This window comes from Entelurus aequoreus, linkage group LG05 (genome assembly GCF_033978785.1).
Source record: "Entelurus aequoreus isolate RoL-2023_Sb linkage group LG05, RoL_Eaeq_v1.1, whole genome shotgun sequence".
Lineage (NCBI taxonomy): Eukaryota > Metazoa > Chordata > Actinopteri > Syngnathiformes > Syngnathidae > Entelurus > Entelurus aequoreus.
Window position 1 is genome coordinate 645,036 of NC_084735.1, and position 22,148 is coordinate 667,183.

Below are 22,148 nucleotides of genomic sequence, written 5' to 3' on the forward strand. Positions count from 1 at the left end.
TCATGGGAAAAATGACCACCATAACACACTAACATGCACATTAACAACAGCCGTACGCATGGGGTGGTCTGGAGCGGACAGATAATAATAATAATAATAACAATAGATTTTATTTGTAAAAAGCACTTTACATTGAGTAAATAACCTCAAAGTGCTACAGTGTATTAAAAATAAATAAAAATAAAAAGATATTAAAAAATAAATACAAATAAAAACTAGAACAGCAAAATAGCTAAAACTAGTATGCATATATCTAAAAAAAAAAAAAGGGCTTTTTTAAAAAGAAGGGTTTTTAAGCCTTTTTTAAAAGCATCCACAGTCTGTGGTGCCCTCAGGTGGTCAGGGAGAGCGTTCCACAGACTGGGTGGACAAAACGAGACAAAGGAGGAGCGGCATAAAAAACACCTCTTTCTGCGGCAGCGTCGGAGAAAGTCGTACGTGCAAACAAACTGTCGCGTCACAGCCCGCGCAACTACGGTGAGTTCGAGGGCCGGCGAAATTAGTAGGACGAGACGGCGCTGGCCAAATACTCTCATCAGTGAAGCTTGGAGCCACTAGGGCGGCGCCAAAGAGCCACGGGTTGCCGACCCCCGCCCTAAAGTGTCGTACGGGTCAGCACCTATTTGGTAGTGGGCGGAGCCTGGCAGTGTAAACTGCCCCTGTCAAACAATTACAACAATCTGTTGAAGGAATTGGGGGTTAAATCACCAAAATGATGCCCGGGCGTGGCCAACTCTGCTGCTCACTGCTCCCCTCACCTCCCAGGGGGTGATCAAGGGTGATGGGTCGCACGCAGAGAATAATTTCGCCACACCTAGTGTGTGTGTGTGTGTGTGACAATCATTGGCACATTAACTCTAACTTAAGTGCTAGCCTAGCAGCAGGCTGTCCCTGAACGCATCACGCCGCCTTCACGGAACATATTAGCTAAACTCCTGGAGACGCCTTTCCTTCCCGGTGAGGTGAGGACCGACCAGAGGTTCTTTTGTCATGTGACCTTGCGGCCACTTTCCAGTCCAGCGCCGCGCTGCTGATGCCATTAGGCTGCGGCGGCGGTGGCGAGGAAAGCAGATGTTGGCTCCTAATGAGGCCTGACGCAAGTCACCACAAGTCCAGACCCCGGTCTGGGCTTCCTGGGGAGCGTTCACGTCGACAGGGGGCGCCGCGGAGCACGTCCTGACATGGACGTCTTCTTCCAGAAGTAGGACACGTCCTCCAGCGCAGCTTCCTGTGCTGCACGCCGCGCGGTCTCGCACGCCGCGCTCATCTGCGCCAAAACCACAAGCGCCGACTCCGGTCCAAGTGCACCCAGAGAGACTCTCCAACCTGACACATCCTCTCCTGAAGAGAGAACATGCTCACCAAGGAACCTAAACTCAAGGCCCTGGGGCCAGATCTGGCACGCCATGTTGTTTATTGTGGCCTGTCATGTCATTTAAATTGGCCCACCAAATCATGTTATGTGGTCAGCCATCACCATGTTATTTATTGGGCTTCATTTAGCGTGGCCCACCACATAATTTATCATGACCCGTCACCTTATTCATTGTAAACCACCATATCCTTTTACATGGTCTTCCAAATCATTTATTGTGGCCCACCACATACTTTTATGTGGTCGGCCACATAATTTTATATGGTCCGCCATATCAATTGTATGGCCCACCACGTAATTTTATTTGGTCAGCCACATAATTTTTTGTTGTCCGCCATATCATTTATTGTGGCCCACCACATGATTTGTGATGGCCCATCATCTCATTCATTGTGAACCACCATATCCTTTTATGTTGTCTTCCACGTAATTAATTGTGGCCCACCACATAATTTCATGTCGTCAGCCACATCATTTTATATTGTCCGTCATATCATTTATAGTGACCCACCACATAATTTTACATGGTCAGCCATATTATTCTATATTGTCCGCCATATCAATTATTGTGGCCCACCATATAATTTTATTTGGTCTGCCACGTAATTTTATGTTGTCCGCCATATCATTTATTGTGGCCCACCACGTAATTTTATGTGGTCAGCCACCTCATTCTATATTGTCCGCCATATCATTTATTGTGGCCCACCACATAATTTTATGTGGTCAGCCACTTCATTCTATATTGTCCGCCATGTCAATTATTGTGGCCCACCATATAATTTTATTTGGTCTGCCACGTAATTTTATGTTGTCCGCCATATCATTTATTGTGGCCCACCACATAATTTTATGTGGTCAGCCACCTCATTCTATATTGTCCGCCATATCATTAATTGTGGCCCACCACATAATTTTATGTGGTCAGCCACATCATTCTATATTGTCCGCCATATCATTTATTGTGGCCCACCACATAACTTTATGTGGTCAGCCACATCATTCTATATTGTCCGCCATATCATTTATTGTGGCCCACCACATAATTTTATGTGGTCAGCCACCTAATTTTATATCGTCCGCCATATCAGTTATCGTGGCCCACCGCATTATTTTATTTGGTCTGCCACATAATTTTATGTTGTCCGCCATATCATTTATTGTGGCCCACCACCTGATTTATTCTGGCCCATCACCTCATTCATTGTGAACCACCATATCCTTTTACATGGTCTTCCACATAATTTTATGTGATCAGCCACTTCATTTTATATTGTCCGCCATATCATTTATTGTGGCCCACCACATAATTTTATGTGGTCAGCCACCTAATTTTATATCGTCCGCCATATCAGTTATCGTGGCCCACCGCATTATTTTATTTGGTCTGCCACATAATTTTATGTTGTCCGCCATATCATTTATTGTGGCCCACCACCTGATTTATTCTGGCCCATCACCTCATTCATTGTGAACCACCATATCCTTTTACATGGTCTTCCACATAATTTTATGTGATCAGCCACTTCATTTTATATTGTCCGCCATATCATTTATTGTGGCCCACCACGTAATTTTATGTGGTCAGCCACTTCATTTTATATTGTCCGCCATATCAATTATGTGGCCCACCACATAATTTTATGTGGTCAGCCACATCATTCTACATTGTCCCCAATATCATTTTTATCAGTTATTGTGGCCCACCACATAATTTTATGTTGTCCGCCATGTCAATTATCGTGGGCCACCACATAATTTTATGTGGTCAGTCACATCCTTTTATGTTGTCCGCCATATCATTTATTGTGGCCCACCACCTGATTAATGCTGGCCCATCACCTCATTCATTGTGAACCACCATATCCTTTTACATGGTCTTCCACATAATTTTATGTGATCAGCCACTTCATTTTATATTGTCCGCCATATCATTTATTGTGGCCCACCACATAATTTTATGTGGTCAGCCACTTCATTTTATATTGTCCGCCATATCATTTATTGTGGCCCACCACATAATTTTATGTGGTCAGCCACATCATTCTACATTGTCCCCAATATCATTTTTATCAGTTATTGTGGCCCACCACATAATTTTATGTTGTCCGCCATGTCAATTATCGTGGGCCACCACATAATTTTATGTGGTCAGTCACATCCTTTTATGTTGTCTGCCATATCATTTATAGTGGCCCACCACCTGATTTATACTGGCCCATCACCTCATTCATTGTGAACCACCATATCCTTTTACATGGTCTTCCACCTCATTTATTGTGGCCCACCACATAATTGTATGTGGTCAGCCACATCATTCTATATTGTCCGCCACTTCAATTATCATGGCTTACCACATAATTTTATGTGATCAGCCACTTCATTTTATATTGTCCGCCATATCATTTATTGTGGCCCACCACATAATTGTATGTGGTCAGCCACATCATTCTATATTGTCCTCCACTTCAATTATTATGGCTTACCACATAATTTTATGTGATCAGCCACTTCATTTTATATTGTCCGCCATACCATTTATTGTGGCCCACCACATAATTTTATGTGGTCAGCCACATCATTCTACATTGTCCCCAATATCATTTTATCAGTTATTGTGGCCCACCACATAATGTTATGTTGTCCGCCATGTCAATTATCGTGGGCCACCACATAATTTTATGTGGTCAGTCACATCATTTTATGTTGTCCGCCATATCATTTATTGTGGCCCACCACATGATTTATCCTGGCCAATCACCTCATTCATTGTGAACCACCATATCCTTTTACATGGTCTTCCACCTCATTTATTGTGGCCCACCACATAATTGTATGTGGTCAGCCACATCATTCTATATTGTCCTCCACTTCAATTATCATGGCTTACCACATCATTTTATGTGATCAGCCACTTCATTTTATATTGTCCGCCATACCATTTATTGTGGCCCACCACATAATTTTATGTGGTCAGCCACATCATTCTACATTGTCCCCAATATCATTTTATCAGTTATCGTGGCCCACCACATAATTTTATGTGGTCAGTCAGATCATTTTATGTTGTCCGCCATATCATTTATTGTGGCCCACCACCTGATTTATGATGGCCCATCATCTCATTCATTGTGAACCACCATATCCTTTTACATGGTCTTCCACATCATTTATCATGGCCCACCACATAATTTTATGTGATCAGCCACTTCATTTTATATTGTCCGCCATACCATTTATTGTGGCCCACCACATAATTTTATGTGGTCAGCCACATCATTCTACATTGTCCCCAATATCATTTTATCAGTTATTGTGGCCCACCACATAATGTTATGTTGTCCGCCATGTCAATTATTGTGGCCCACCACATAATTTTATGTGGTCAGTCACATCGTTTTATGTTGTCCGCCATGTCATTTATCGTGGCCCGCCACACACTTTATCATGGCCCATTATCTCATTCATCGTGAACCACCATATCATTTATTGTGGCCCGCCACACAATTAATTATGGCCCATTATCTCATTCATTGTGAACCACCATATCCTTTTACGTGATATTTCACATCATTTATAGTGGCCCGCCACATCATTTTATATTCATTTTATGTTTTCCGCCACGTCATTCATTGTGAAGCCACAATAAAATGTCATGTGGGCTTCCACATCATTTATAGTGGCCTGCCATTTCATTGTATGTCTTCTACCATATTATGTATTTAATCTGTAGTCTTTTACATCGTTTTACAGGTTTACTCAAGTCAATTAAAAAAAAGGTAAACATGCTAGGCTATAAGCTACTAAGAGTTAGTGGGCAGCTACACGGCAGGAACAATGACCACTCCACTTCAACTTAAAGACAGCATAAGTCCATTCCAGGGAGTAAATAATGAATAGGTCAGTGTTTTCAGAGCTACCGTTTCCTTTAACATTCCACACTACAAAACAACACAAGTATTTATTATTCCAGCTGGTATCGTATCGGTTCAGTGTCGGCCATTACTCAAGGCGTGGAAGGTTGTATCGGCCCAACTCTGATGCTAACAGAACTGGACGGTTTCCAGGAAGAAAACTCCCGGATTTCCCAGAATTCCAGGTTTTCCGGGACATTTTTCCCATTCAAAATGAATGGGCCATTTTTCAAAGTTCCCCCATTTCCCAGTTTTTCACCCGATTCAAACCATTCCACCTTCAACACATTCCACCATTCTGGAAATTCAAACTACCCTTTTTCCAAGTTCGAAAATATTCCAGGATTTTCCCGAATTCCTGGTTTTCCAAAGCCCTATTTCCACCCTTTTTTCTGGCGACTACTCCGTCGACATTTTTCAACCCATTTCAAAAGTTGCACCGTCCAAACATTCCTCTTGATCAGGACACAAAACAAATTTGTTTTTTAAACTACAAAAATTCCCGGTTTTCCCGAAATTCCAGGAATTCCGTAATACCATTTTGCGATTTAAAATGTTACTACTTCAACATTTCTCGACCGATTTGAAAAATTCCAACACCAACCATTTCAACTCATTCAGAAAATTCAAGTTTTTTACCATTTTCAATAAATTTCCCGATTTTTCTGAAATTCCCTAATACCATTTACCACTTCACTATTTCTTGCCCGATTTAAACAATTCCAACACCAACCAATTCAGCTCATTCAAAACAATCATGCTCCGAATCATTTTCCAAAAAATCCCACTTTTCCCAAAATTTCCAGAAATTTCCAGAAATTTCCCATTGAAATGAATGGGACATTTTGCCAAGTTGCATAATTCCCATATTTTTCAACCCTTTCAAACCATTCCATCATCAACACATTCCACTCATCCTGGACATTCAAACTATTAATTTTCCAAGTTTTAAAACATTTCAGGAATTTCCAGAATTCCTGTTTTTTCAAACACTTGTTTGACCCTTATTTCTGGCAACTACTCCTTCCACATTTTTCAACACATTTCAACCGTTCTACCGTCAAAACATTCCTCTTAATCAGGACAAAAAACTAAGTTGTTTTTCAAGCTAGAAAAATTCCCGGTTTTCCCCAAATTCCAGGAATTCCGTTATACCATTTCTCAATTAAAAATGTTACTACTTCAACATTTCTCGACCGATTTTAAAAAATTCCAACACCAACCATTTCAACTCATTCAGAACATTCAAGGTTTTTTTTTTACCATTTTCTATAAATTTCCCGATTTTCCTGAAATTCCCTAATACCATTTACTACTTCACTATTTCTTGCCCGATTTAAACAATTCCAACACCAACCAATTCAGCTCATTCAGGACATTCATGCTCCTAATCATTTTCTACAATGCCACTTTTCCCAAAATTTCCAGGAATTTCCCATTGAAATGAATGGGACATTTTGCCGAGTTGCACAATTCCCATATTTTTCAACCTTTTCAAACCATTCCATAATCAACACATTCCACTCATCCTGGATATTCAAACTATTCATTTTCCAAGTTTTAAAAAATTTCAGGAATTTCCAGAATTCCCGTTTTTTCAAATACTTTTTGACCCTTTTTTCTGTTGACTACTCCTTCCACATTTTTCAACACATTTCAACCGTTCTACCGTCAAAACATTCCTCTTGATCAGGACAAAAAACTAAGTTGTTTTTCAAGCTAGAAAAATTCCCGGTTTTCCCCAAATTCCAGGAATTCCGTTATACCATTTCTCAATTAAAAATGTTACTACTTCAACATTTCTCGACCGATTTTAAAAAATTCCAACACCAACCATTTCAACTCATTCAGAACATTCAAGGTTTTTTTTTTTTACCATTTTCTATAAATTTCCCGATTTTCCTGAAATTCCCTAATACCATTTACTACTTCACTATTTCTTGCCCGATTTAAACAATTCCAACACCAACCAATTCAGCTCATTCAAAACATTCATGCTCCTAATCATTTTCCAAATAATACCACTTTTCCCAAAATTTCCAGGAATTTCCCATTGAAATGAATGAGACATTTAGTCAAGTTGCACACTTCCCACATTTTTCAACCTTTTCAAACCATTCAAACATTCACACATTCCACTCATCCTGGACATTCAAACTAACACTTTCCCAAGTTCCAAACCAAATTCTGGTTTTCCTGGAAATTCTAACTTTTAATCATTCAAACCATTCCAACATTCAAACTATTCTTACATTCATACTACATTCTGTCAGCATTTCAGTTCAACTTTAGCATTGGAGCATTCACACGCATGAATTGCCTCATCTAGTTTGTTTGTAAGACTCACAAAAGTACTTTTTATTTACCACTCTTTTTATTCAAGGCAGTAAACATGACTTCATAAATCCTCTTGTCTTTTTTGTCGACGCGTCACAGCACGGATTATTGATGCACGTCGTCCAAAAAACGCTGCTTATGCAAATAGAGAAGTCGTTTCCATGCCAGAAGCCCGGCGGGGAAATGTGTGGTGGAAAAATACCAACTACAATTTTTCTTTTTTTATGCTTTTATCTTCCGTCGTTCCGGCACTTAGACATACTTTTCTACAAGCAATCCATCAACTTTGAGTTCATTTTATTCAAATATCCTATGTTTCATTGTTTGTTACGTATAGGACATTGTTCAACAAATGACAATAACCTTGTTACTATTCAAATATTAACATGTACATACTAATAAATATGATTGAATAAATAAAATACCAGATGAATGTTTAAAAATAAATAAAATATGAGATTTTAAAAAAACATAATAATTACGAATGTTACAATTATTATTTTTAAAAAAAAGATTTAAAAAAACAAAACAATGATGAATTGATAAAAGATTTAAAAAATTAATCAAGAATTACTATATGAGTTGATTTTACATTTGTTAATCAGGTAGAGGGCCTTTTTCAACATATTCCATCATTTAATAATATTTTACTTAAATTATATTAACATTCTACGAATATATGCTCATACGGTTTGATCTGATAATAATGCTTATTAAAATAAACAAAACATTAAGTAAAAAATGGTGTAATAATTAAATATAAACATAAAAATACATATAGTTCAGTATTAAATGAATAATTAAATGTCAAAATGTAAATAGATTTTAATATCAAATATATAAAATTTTGTATAAATCATTTGAGGTGCTTACTATGAGGTCTGTCACACCGCTACCTCTCTTTATCTGATTTTTTTTTTCTATCGCCTTACTCTACTCGGACTTTATCAGCGAATTGTCAGAGTTTGTCGCATGCAGATAATATAATTATAATGGGGGATTTTAATATCTATATGAATACCCATCAGACCCTTATATAAATAATACATATCATTTAATATTAAATCAACATTTTTAACAAACTTATTTAGTGAAATTAATTACCTACTGCAGTTTTTTTTGTAAGATAGAAGGCCTTTAAAAAAAAATCCATCTTTTTTTTAATACATATTAAATTAAATTAAAAGTAGGATATTAAATAAATATGAAATTAGATAAAAATAGATATAGATAGTAAAATGACTTAATTAAAATATACAAAAATGAACATTTAAATAGGATTTAATATAAGACGAATAAAATAAGATAAATACAGGTAATAATTAGATGTATTTACATATAACAACAAATATGATGCCAACAGATCTACTGTAATTATTTGGTCAACAATTACTCTTACTGGCCACTTAAAAGTCTCCTCACTCCTGTCACTATTCCAAGTGGAATTCTGCTGGCCAATATTCCAACTCCGTCCGTATCGTCCTCATTTACGAGACACCTGGAGGTGAGCACCTGGGCGGCGCTCCAAGAGGACGTGGAGGTTCCATGGCGTCAACGCTACGCGGGACAATAAAGCCGCCATATTGTCGGAGCGAGGTCACGCGATTGGATCTACAAATCACTTGAGAAAACAAACGCGTGTCGCCGCACTCTCTTTGACCCACGACGCTCAAACAAAGCAAGACACAACACACACACACACACACACACACACACACACACACACACACACACACACACACACACACACACACCAGACTGGACGTGGTACAAGACAAACGTCCGGGTCGCGCCCCAGCCGGACGTCAAATCTCATGTCTAGCTTTTCTGACCGAACGTGATACGCTGGGAAAGGAATTAGCCAAAGACCAGGACCACCTGCTGGACCGGACTCTTGAAGACTAACACAATCTAGTCGAGGAACACAGGAACTTGACTTCTTAATTAGATTACTGAGACCTGCTGAACTGCGGAGCGCCCCCCCCCACCACCCCCATCACCTGCCACTAGGATCTGTGTGTGTGTGTGTTCTTGTATTTCTACCCTTCTTGAGACATCAACAAGGAAAAGTAGCTTCCACATGAGGACCGGTGAACAAGTTAGGACCAAAGTCATGGTCCCAATAGGGAAAACCATTGCATCTAATAGAGAATGTCTCATTTGCACCCCTGGTGGTGGAATCTATTTTAAAAGTGTGCCCCCTCTGGTCAACATATGAAATAACAAGTGTGTGTAAGAAATTGGAATGCGCCCCCTTTTGGCTAAAATTAATAAAAAATGATAAATATGTATATAGAGACATGCTGTAATCATTTGAAGTAAATAATGAAGATTAAAAACCAATTATAAACCAAAAAAATTTTTTTTTTTTTAAATAACTAAAAGCTTACCTTTTTTATATTTGCACAGTTTGTATATATTATTAATGTTGTAAATACAAATTTTAATATATCTAGATAGGCTGGCATTTTTCAGAGGTCTCAAGAAGGTAAGAAATACAAGAATACCTGTGTGTGTGTGTGTGTGTGTGTGTGTGTGTGTGTGTGTGTGTGTGTGTGTGTGTGTGTGTGTGTGTGTGTGTGTGTGTGTGTGTGTGTGTGTGTGTGTGTGTGTGTGTGTGTGTGTGTGTGTGTGTGTGTGTGTGTGTGTGTGTGTGTGTGTTTGTTCTCTGGTCAACATATGAAATAACAAGTGTGTGTAAAAAATTTGAAGTGCTCCGCCTCTGGCCAAAATATGTAATAACAAGTGTGTGTAAGAAATTGGAATGCGCCCCCTTTTGGCTAAAATTAATAAAAAATAATAAATATGTATATAGAGACATGTTGTAATAACTTGAAGTAAATAATGAAGATTAAAAACCAATTACAAACAAAAACATTTTTTTTTTTTAAATAACTAAAAGCTTACCTTTTTTATATTTGCATAGTTTGTATATATTATTAATGTTGTAAATACAAATCTTAATATATCTAGACAGGATGGTCTTAAAGAGGGAGGCAATTTTCGGAGGTCTCAAGAAGGTAACAAATACAATAATATCTGTGTTTGTGTCTGTGTGTGTGTTCTCTCGTGAACACATGAAATAACAAGTGTGTGTAAAAAATTTGAAGTGCTCCGCCTCTGGCCAAAATATGTAATAACAAGTGTGTGTAAGAAATTGAAATGCGCCCCCTTTTGGCTAAAATTAATTAAAAAAAATAATAAATATGTATATAGACACATGTTGTAATAACTTGAAGTAAATAATGAAGATTAAAAACCAATTACAAACAAAAAATATATTTGTTTTTTTAAATAACTAAAAGCTTACCTTTTTTATATTTGCATAGTTTGTATATATTATTAATGTTGTAAATACAAATTTTTATATATCTAGACAGGCTGGCATTTTTCAGAGGTCTCAAGAAGGTAAGAAATACAAGAATACCTGTGTGTGTGTGTGTGTGTGTGTGTGTGTGTGTGTGTGTGTGTGTGTGTGTGTGTGTGTGTGTGTGTGTGTGTGTGTGTGTGTGTGTGTGTGTGTGTGTGTGTGTGTGTGTGTGTGTGTGTGTGTGTGTGTGTGTGTGTGTGTGAAAATTTGAAGTGCTCCCCCTCTGGCCAACATATGAAATAACAAGTGTGTGTAAGAAATTGAAATGCGCCCCCTTTGGCCAAAATTAATTACAAAAAATAAATAAATATGTATATAGAGACATACTGTAATAACTTGAAGTAAATAATGAAGATTAAAAACCAACTACAAAAAACTATTGAAAAAAAACAACAAACTAAAAACGTACCTTTTTATAGGGCTATAAAAATGAACTTTGATTGATTGATTGATATTGTTTGAACCTATTTATACATTTAAATTGATTTATTTTTGCTTTAATATATTTGTTATTTATTAATTGTGTTTATTTAAATGTTTATTTTATTTGAGTATATATATATATACAAAAAACATTTTTAATTTATTTATTTATACATTTTAATATTTTTTTTTTTGCCTTAATATATTTTTTATTAATTAATCTATTCATATATTTAAATGTATTTATTTTATTTTAATATATACTAAATATATTTATTTATATACTAATTTAAAAAATATATATATATATATATTTTATTGTATTAATATTTTTTAATGGGATCTTTGACCACTCGTGTGTTCGTTCAAGTCCTCAGCTGGCTCCACTTCCTGCCAGGTGCGTCTCCATTGTCTCTATTGTCGTCAGACGGACGTGCAGCTGCCGCTCTCACGTTCTTCTAGAAGCTTCCGTGTGGAAGTCGCGCACGTCGGAAGCTTCTGCCAAACTTCTGCTGATAATTTTATATTTGTTTCTCTTTTTTCCTTCCCTGCCTCTTCATGAAGTTCCTTCCAAGAGCAGAACAAAGACGGGAGGCAGCAGAAGGTCAAGTGCAGGAACATGTCAGCAGTGAGGAGTGAGGAGTGACGCCAACAAGTCAGGGAGAAGCAGAGAGGCAGTGACTTGAGGGAGGATGAAACAAAGACAAGATGGACTCCGAGCTACCATATGGTGGATGTTTTTTTAATTATTGTCTAATGAGGCGTCCAGCAGGTCTGTCACTCTTCCATCAACTCTGCTTTAATGGCAGATAATACAAGATAACAGTAGCTAATACAAGCTAATACTACCTAACAGCAGCTAATACAAGCTAACAGACGCTAATAGAAGCTAACAGCAGCTAATACAAGCTAAGAGCAGCTAATATAAGCTAACAGCAGCTAATAGAAGCTAACAGCAGCTAGTAGAAGCTAACAACAGCTAATAGAAGCTAGCTAATACTAGCTAACAGCAGCACATTCCAGCTAACAGCAGCTCATACAAGCTAACAGCAGCTAATACAAGTTAACAGCAGCTAATAGAGGCTAACAGCAGCTAATACAAGCTAACAGCAGCTAATACTAGGTAACAGTAGCAAATTCCAGCTAACTGCTGCAAATGCAAGCTAAAAGAAGCTAATACAAGCTAATAGATGCTAACAGCAGCTAATAATTAGCTGCTGTTAGCATCTATTAGCTGCTGTTAGCTTGTATTATCTGCTGTTGGCTTCTATTAGCTGCTAATAGAAGCTAACAGCAGATAATACAAGCTAACAGCAGCTAATAGCAGCTAATAAAAGCTAACAGCAGCTAAAAGAAGCTAATACCAGCTAACAGCAGCTAATACAAGCTAACAACAGCTAATATAAACTAACAGCAGCTAATACAAGCTAACAGAAGCTAAAAGAAGCCAACAGCAGCTAATACAAGCTAACAGCAGCTAAAAGAAGCTAATACAAGCTAACAGCAGCTAATACAAGCTAACAGCAGGTAATCCAAGCGAACAGAAGCTAATAGCGGCGAATACAAGCTAACAGCAGCTAATACAAGCTAACATCAGCTAATAGGAGCTAATACAGCTAACAACAGCTCCTAAAAGCTAACAGCAGATAATGAAAACTAAAAGCAGCTAATAGCAGCTATTACAAGCTAACAGCAGCTCATGGAATTGGAAACTTTTATTAGTAGATTGCACAGTACAGTACATATTCCGTACAATTGACCACTAAATGGTAACACCCGAATAAGTTTTTCAACTTGTTTAAGTCGGGGTCCACGTAAATCAATTCATGGTGCAAATAAAAGCTAACATAAGCTAATAGCAGCTAATACATGCTAGTAGCAACTAACAGAAGCTAATAGCGGCAAACAGCAGCGTATAGCACTAACAGAAGCTAATACAAGCTAACAGGAGCTATTACAAGTTAAGCGCATCTAATACAAGCTAATGGCAGCTAACAGAAGCTAACAACAGCTAATAGAAGCTAATGGCAGCTAACACACGCTAATAACAGCTAACAGCAGCTTATAGCGGCTAACAGCAGCTAACACAAGCTAACAGCAGCAGCTAATAGCATTTAACATGAGCTAATACAAGCTAACAGCAGCAGCTAATAGCATCTAACATGAGCTAATACAAGCTAACAGCAGCTAATAGGAGCTACTACAAGCTATCCATCCATTTTCTACCGCTTGTCTCTTTTGGGGCTAGCAGCAGCTAATAATAGCTAACAGCAGCTAATAATAGCTAACAGCAGCTAATAGCAGCTAATACAAGCTAACAGCAGCTAATAGGAGCTAATACAAGCTAACAGCAGCTAATAGGAGCTAAAACAAGCTAGCAGCAGCTAAAACAAGCTAACAGCGGCACAACATAAAAGTTCCCCATCAAGGAGCTGAAAGGGAACCTTAATGAGTTTAGTCGCAGCTGTTGCTTCCTGAGCCTTGAACCGTGGCGGACCAGTACACCGCAGGGATTAGGCCCGGCTCACACGCCGCGCTCTGATTGGTCGGTGGCGCGTTTAAAACCTTTCAAAGTCCCGCGTGGCCGGCAGCTGTGCGCTAACTTACAACTGTTGACAACGTTAAGGAACACATTGAAAAAACTGCGGGCCTGTGAGGAGACGACTTTGCTGAGACGCAATTCAAGGATCACACGTTACACAATAGTCACTTTTTGTTGTTGTTGTTGTTGCACCCTACAAAGTGTTAATGCTGTAAGTATTTCTACTTTTTACTCACCAGCTGTTTGATTGTAACCTTCATCTTGGTTGTAGTTTTCATTAGCACATTTAGAGGTGTTGAAATCGCCATGTAAAATCGCTAATGCTAATCAGTAGCATGCTGCTGTTGAAGCCCGAATGCAGCTGAGATAGGCTCCGGCACCCACGGGACAAGCGGTAGAAAATGGATGGATGGATGGATGGATGGTTCTCGCCCGGAAAAGGGTGGAGTGCCATCTCCGGGTTGGGGAGGAGGTCTTGCCCCAAGTGGAGGAGTTCAAGTACCTCGGAGTCTTGTTCACGAGTGAGGGAAGAGTGGATCGTGGGCTCGACAGTCGGATCGGTGCGGCGTCTTCAGTAATGCGGACGCTGTATCGATCCGTTGTGGAGAAGACGGAGCTGAGCCGGAAGGCAAAGCTCTCAATTTACCGCTCGATCTACGTTCCCATCCTCACCTATGGTCATGAGCTTTGGGTTATGACCTAAAAGACAAGATCTACGTTCCCATCCTCACCTATGGTCATGAGCTTTGGGTTATGACCGAAAGGGACAAGATCACGGGTACAAGCGGCCGAAACTAGCTTCCTCCGCCGGGTGGCGGGTCTCTCCCTTAGAGATAGGGTGAGAAGCTCTGCCATCCGGGGGGAGCTCAAAGTAAAGCCGCTGCTCCTCCACATGGAGAGGAGCCAGATGATGTGGTTCGGGCATCTGGTCAGGATGCCACCCGAACGCCTCCCTAGGGAGGTGTTTAGGGCACGTCCGACCGGTAGGAGGCCACGGGGAAGACCCAGGACACGTTGGGAAGACTATGTCTCCCGACTGGCCTGGGAACGCCTCGGGATCCCCCGGGAGGAGCTGGACGAGGTGGCTTGGGAGGGGGAAGTCTGGGCTTCCCTGCTTAGGCTGCTTCCCTGCTTAGGCTGCTGCCCCGCGACCCCACCTCGGATAAGCGGATGAAGATGGATGGATGGATGGATGGATGTTAGCCATGTAGCGTACGCAGCTATGCTAGTGTCGCTAGCTAACATCTGCCTGCTCCCCGCGGTTAAGTTGAAGTACCAATGATAGTCACACACACACCAGGTGTGGTGAAATTTGTCCTCTGCGTTTGACCCATCACCCTTGTTCACCCCCTGGAAGGTGAGGGGCGCAGTGGGCAGCAGCGGTGGCCGCGCCCGGGAATAATTTTTGGTGATTTAACCCCCAATTCCAACCCTTGATGCTGAGTGCCAAACAGGGAGGTAATGGCTCCCATTTTTATAGTCTTTGGAATGACTCGGCTGGGGTTTGAACTCACGACCTACCCATCTCAGGGCGGCCACTCTAACCACTAGTCCACTGAGTAGGTGTACAGCGGAAGCTTCTGGCGGCGCGCCTCGCTGAGCCGTGCCGACGTCCCGCACGGCCTCCTTGAACGTCGACGGTGCGTGGAGAAGTCCGCCGGCCCTGCCAGGCCTAAGCTGTGTTGACTCAAGTGCTTTGGCAGGACGACCTTCTCCACCTGTGAAAAGAAACCCCTTCCTCCCTTCGGCTATTTTCAATTACCCGTCTGCTAAAGCACATGGTTGAGTGGGAAACATCTCCGGAACAGCATCCTTCTGAACTTTCCATCAGTCTTTATTGCTCCTCTACACTTTCTCATAGAGCAGCGTCAACACAGGAGTTCCTCACTGAACTCCTAACCAAGGTCTCAGCACCACATCTGCTGCACGGTAGTACTGTACGTGTGCATGTCCATCAGCTAAAAACCTGCTAGCCAGCACTACTCTTGAAGTCGTCAGGGAGTGAGGTTTACCACCGTACACATGGTCCTGGCCCCTTAAACGTCACTCTCATTCGGGTCACCGCGCCAATGTGAACCCGAGTGGCTCGGTCCTCGCTTTCTGTTTGGGATGAGAGACGGGCATGCTAGCTACCGAGCTAAAAACCAGGGCTATCAACCTGCTAGCCAGCACTACTCTTGAAGTCGTCAGGGAGTGAGGTTTACCACCGTACACATGGTCCTGGCCCCTTAAACGTCACTCTCATTCCGGGTCACGGCGCCAATGTGAACCCGAGTGGCTCGGTCCTCGCTTTCTGTTCGGGATGAGAGACGGGTATGCTAGCTACCGAGCTAAAAACCAGGGCTATCAACCTGTTAGCCAGCACTACTCTTGAAGTCGTCAGGGAGTGAGGTTTACCACCGTAACCATGGTCCTGGCCCCTTAAACGTCACTCTCATCCGGATCACGGCACCAAGGTAAACTCGGGTGGTTCGGTCCTTGCTTTCTGTTTGGGATGAGAGACGGGCATGCTAGCTACCGAGCTAAAAACCAGGGCTATCAACCTGCTAGCCAGCACTAGTCTTGAAGTCGTCAAGAAGTGAGGTTTACCACCATACAGATGGTCCTGGCCTCTTTTGCACTCAGCCCCTTAAACTTCACTCTCATCCGGGTCACGGCACCAATGTAAACCCGGGTGGTTTGGTCCTTACTTTCTGGCTTTTTTTATATGGCCCAGCCACACTGGCTGGCCTTCATTACCCAATGTCTTGTCACCGGGTTGGTACATTGAAGGGTTCTGCTGTCATATTTCATTTTTATCAGTTTGGGAATTTTTTTTTCACATGGAAGTCCTGAGCAGGAAACATTAGTGATTCATATTGAACCTGGAGGTACACACCCACTGTACCTATACAGTACTTGTGACAGTGCATGGCCAACTTTCTTGTATAGTATTTTCCAAAATGTACACAAAAGTAGAGAGACAGCTACAGGAAGTGAAACGTGGCGAAATTGTAAAAACTCGGCAGTTAGAAACTGTGGCGTCTGACTCCCGATCAGAAGGTTTGAATCACGTCAAGGTCACAAGCTACTTGCAAGTTCCTGCCAGCTAACTCCACACCAAACTTGCGGGGAAAAACAGACGTAGCAAGACCAGTAAGGAGCATGTCTTGTTAAATTCCGATTCAGGGACAAGCTAACATGCTACACAAATGTCTTCTTCTCCACCGCACTCTATTGAATTCTCTACACATATAACAGTTAATACTGGAGTCCTCCAGAGCTCTGTCCTAGAGGATTTGTTATTTAGGCTTGAAAAAAAATTAATAATCAATCAAATTCCAAATCAAAGAAGACTCATCCGGGTCACGGCACCAATGTAAACCCGGGTGGTTCGGTCCTTGCATTCTGTTCGGGATGAGAGACGGGCATGCTAGCTACCGGGCAATGGAGCAATGGTAGCATGTCTGACTCCGGATCCGAACGCTGCGTGTACAAACCCCGTTTAGGTCACCGAGCAACTTTCGGATTCCTGGAACTGCAAGCGTGCAAAAAGCAAACATAGCTCGACAAGTAAGGAGCATGTCTGGTTCAATTCTTACATATATCTTCAAAAATGTGCTGTTTATTCTTAAAAACTTACAGACTGACCATTCACGGTAGCGCGTTTGACTCCAGATGGTCAGAAGGTTTTGTGTACGGATCACGTCACAGATGCGGGGACCCCCATCCTGGGTGACCGGCTGCTACACATTAGACTTCTAAAACAGGCCTAGCTAGACCAGTAAGAAGCGTAAAATACTGTGTTTGCTAGATTCAAGGACAAGTTAGCATGCTAGACACATTCAACATATTTCCTTCATTGAACATATTCAACACAGAACTTCCCCATGGCTCCATCCTTGGGGTTTGCTATTTATGATTAGAACTTCACAATCCGACTACCGTATTTCCTTGAATTGGCGCCGGGAATATGGTATTCGCATGCTTAGAATTACAGCCGGGTCAAACTCGTTTCGCAAAATAATTAGCGCATGCTTGGCACTTCCGCCGGGTCAAACATGAGTCATTAAATGACTCCCGCCTCCTGGTGGTAGAGGGCGCTAGTGATCCTTCTTGCGACTGCTGGTACTGCAGAAGACCTGTGCTGCAGAAGAAGACAACAGCAGCAAGAGTGCGCAGCCATTTATTTTACCATGGAGGATTACATATCTAAAATAAAAAAATTTTCTAAACTGGACTTTCAATGGAAGCAGGAGGTAATACTTAAAAGGAAGATCTCCATCGAGACAGAGAGACTTTTAAAACTGAAGGAAGACTTCTATATCGATGCTTTTCTTCAAAAGGAGCTGGCATGGACTCATTTATACCGAAAGGTAAGACCATAATAACGTTTTTTTTATTAAATGTGCTTTTCATGATAAGGTAAGCGCCGGAGTGAGAAGAGGTTTTAAAATAATTACCGCATGCATGGCAATCTCGCCTGCTTTTGGTAAACGCAGGGGTGAGAAGAGGTTTTAAATTAATTAGCGCCCCTGCGGCTATTCAAGGAAATACGGTAAGTACCGATCCGTCTACCCACCTTTCGGTTTAGACCTTGTGGCCCAACAGTAGAGCCTCTAATCCCATATCAGAAGATTGGGTGTTCAAATCACGTTGCAACGTTTTATGGATTTTCACTTCCAGTCAGGCACAACACACCAATCTTCTGAAAAATACACATCGTAAAGAAGTAAAGTATAGCATCTTGCAAAACTACAATACAGGGACAAGCTACCCTGCTAAACTATTTTGCTCTACTGCATTCTCTACTCGTAGAACTCCATCTTTAAAAGTGTAGAGGATGAGCTATTTAGCTTTTTTAAGGCTCCAAAACCAATCATATTCTAATTCTAACCATTGACCATTGACCATGTGCCGGGTTAAGACGAGTGATGATCTACCAGACCTTGTGGCGCAACGGTAGCGCGTCTGATTGCGTGCTCAAATCATGTCAAGGTCGCCGGGCACCTTTTGAGAGTTGCAACAATTGACGGGCCGTTTTTTAAAGCATACAGTTGTGTCCTGCTGAATTGAGATTGTTGGGAAAGCGACCATGGTAAACACACAAGAGTCCCTCAGGGCTCCACCCTAGAGAATTCCCTATTCAGGCTTCAAAACCTTAATCAATCATGTTCCAATCGAACTTCCGACTGATCCTGAGTGATGACCTGCTAGCGCAAGCTGTAGGACTTTGTGGAGCGACGGTATACACTGGGGATGGGAATCTTTGGGCACGACACGATTTGATTCTTGGGGTAACGATTAGATTTATCCATAAATTAGATAAACCGCTCTGATCAATTTCTATCCATCGATCCATTTTCTACCGTTTGTCCCTTACGGGATAGCAGGGGGTGCTGGAGCCTATCTCAGCTGCACACAGGCGGAGGGCGGGGTACACCCTGGACAAGTCGCCACCTCATCACAGGGCCAACACAGATAAACAGACAACAGTCACATTCACACTAGGGCCAATTTTAGTGTTGCCAATCAGCCTATACCCAGGTGCATGTCTTTGGAGGTGGGAGGAAGCCGGAGTACCCGGAGGGAACCCCACGCAGTCACGGGGAGAACATGCAAACTCCACACAGAAAGATCCCAAGCACAGGATCGAACCCAGGACCTTCGTATTGTGAGGCACGCGTACTAACCCCTGTGCCAATTTCTATTTGACTTCAAATGAATAGGGCAACAAGAGAAGAATCCAACACTTCTCTTTTCTAAAGTAAACCTGTACAGAAGATATAGATCATCTACATCAACAATATGATTTGTCTAAGTGGCTGGACAGGACAGATTACAATCATTATTTTATTTTATTTTTTTAAATAGATTTATTTTATTTTTTTTAATTGAATAAGATTCGTCATGAATAAAAATCGTTAATAATCTTAATTTATTTTTATTTATTTTTTTGACACCCCTAGTATATTGCACGTCTGATTCCAAGTCCGAATCCATGGTTCTCGCCCGGAAAAGGGTGGAGTGCCATCTCCGGGTTGCGGAAGAGACCCTGCCCCAAGTGGAGGAGTTCAAGTACCTCGGAGTCTTGTTCACGAGTGAGGGAAGAGTGGATGGTGAGATGGACAGGCGGATCGGTGCAGCGTCTTCAGTAATGCGGACGCTGTATCGATCCGTTGTGGTGAAGAAGGAGCTGAGCCGGAAGGCAAAGCTCTCAATTTACCGGTCGATCTACGTTCCCATCCTCACCTATGGTCATGAGCTTTGGGTTATGACTGAAAGGACAAGATCACGGGTACAAGCGGCCCAAATGAGTTTCCTCCGCCGGGTGGCGGGGCTCTCCCTTAGAGATAGGGTGAGAAGCTCTGCCATCCGGGGGGAGCTCAAAGTAAAGCCGCTGCTCCTCCACATGGAGAGGAGCCAGATGAGGTGGTTCGGGCATCTGGTCAGGATGCCACCCGAACACCTCCCTAGGGAGGTGTTTAGGGCACGTCCGACCGGTAGGAGGCCACGGGGAAGACCCAGGACATGTTGGGAAGACTATGTCTCCCGGCTGGCCTGGGAACGCCTCGGGATCCCCCGGGAGGAGCTGGACGAAGTGGCCGGGGAGAGGGAAGTCTGGGGTTCCCTGCTTAAGCTGCTGCCCCCGCGACCCGACCTCGGATAGGCGGAAGAAGATGAATGGATGGATGGATGATTCCAGATCAGAAGGTTGCATGTTTGAATCACGTCACCCCGAATTTTCCACTGAATGTGAAACGTCCGCAGACCGGCGCGCGTTTTCCGTTTTTACTCAAGTCAATGTGTCAGTTTCCACCGCACCCGGAACGTCACTTACATGCCGTTGCGCGTTCCACATTCCGCCGCTAAATATAGGCAGAGTTTCTATTTTTGCCGGACGCCGCAACAAATGCGGTCAATTTAGCTAAAATATGCTGGTGTTGGACAGGAAGCTAAGCACAAAAACAAACTAAAGTATCAGCTTAAGTTTCCAAATAAAATACTCTGTCTTCAAGGCGGATCATATTTGACACTTTGAAAGGTCCTAATGGGCGGCGACGGACTTGAAGTCAACTTGTCTAAGGTTTTCAGACTTAATTTCATCTTGTTGACACAAATGGATGAGGACATGCTGATTCTGGAGACCCAAAATGAAAGAATAATGTACAGCTAAATGGGGACATGGGGCTTGTGTCAACAATCAGCTACGGAGACCGGGAAAGCAGAGGACCGGTTGTGTGACACGCTCGCCAGGGATGATGTTACTGTTGTATGAAGTGGTTTACCAAGGCAGGATCAAGTTTGCTTCTATTTCTCTAGAAGGACAGAATAAACGTTTTGTGGTTTGCTTTATTACTTCTTCCCTTAACATGTGATTATGCGCGGATTTGCAAGATCTCGTCGGAGTCTGCGCTGTTTCACTGCACGACGGAGCCGCAACAGAACATGCCCTTTCCGCGGTGAAACCGCTCCGCGCCCGTTTCCTGATTCAGTAGAAATGTTTCATAGACAACAAAGGACTTAAGTCCAAGCCCATTAATTGATTGATTAAGAGTTGTGTTTCTCTGGCTACTCCTTCCACATTATTTTCTGCTGACGTCTGTTGGTGGGACTCGTGAGAATCACTGCAATTGACACAATACCAGCAAAGTTTGAGCCATGCCACAGGCAAAATACTTTCCTTGAAAAAAAGACCAAGTCGTAATCGTGTCAGCTCTTTCAGCATTTAGTCAACAATTATTTACAGCTTACATCCAATGCCTTGGTTCATTTCCAACAGCAAACCAATGGAGGCCATTCTCATGACCTCTACCTTAGACCAAGTCCACACACACACACACGCACACAAGAGCTGCCTGGGAAATATTTGAAGGAAGAGAGGGGAGGGGGGTCCAGGAAAGCGAGGAAACCATGAAATAAATAAGTCCTTTGTGCCGCAGCAGCATAAACACTACAACACTTTTCAAGCGACTTTAGAGCTGATAAGGTGTTTCCTACGCTCTAGCAACACGTTTGTGCGCGGCGGCTGAGAGAAGGCTGAAAGAATTTGAAAGAGAGTGACACACTAAGTAGTCGAGAATGAAAGGAGGGAAAACTCCTGAGAGATGAATTCCACTGTTATTATCCTAAAAGTCACGGCCTCTGCAGGAAGCCTGTTTAGAATCTTGGCTCGGACCTGATCCGACCTTGAAAAACGTGCCGGAA

The 22,148-nt window shown here is 41.9% G+C and overlaps 1 protein-coding gene across 1 annotated transcript in view; it reads right to left on the reverse strand.

The window, feature by feature from the left end:
- LOC133649999 (protocadherin-16-like) overlaps positions 1–22,148 on the reverse strand; it is a 126,505-nt gene that overhangs the window by 84,176 nt on the left and 20,181 nt on the right. The window lies entirely within an intron of this gene.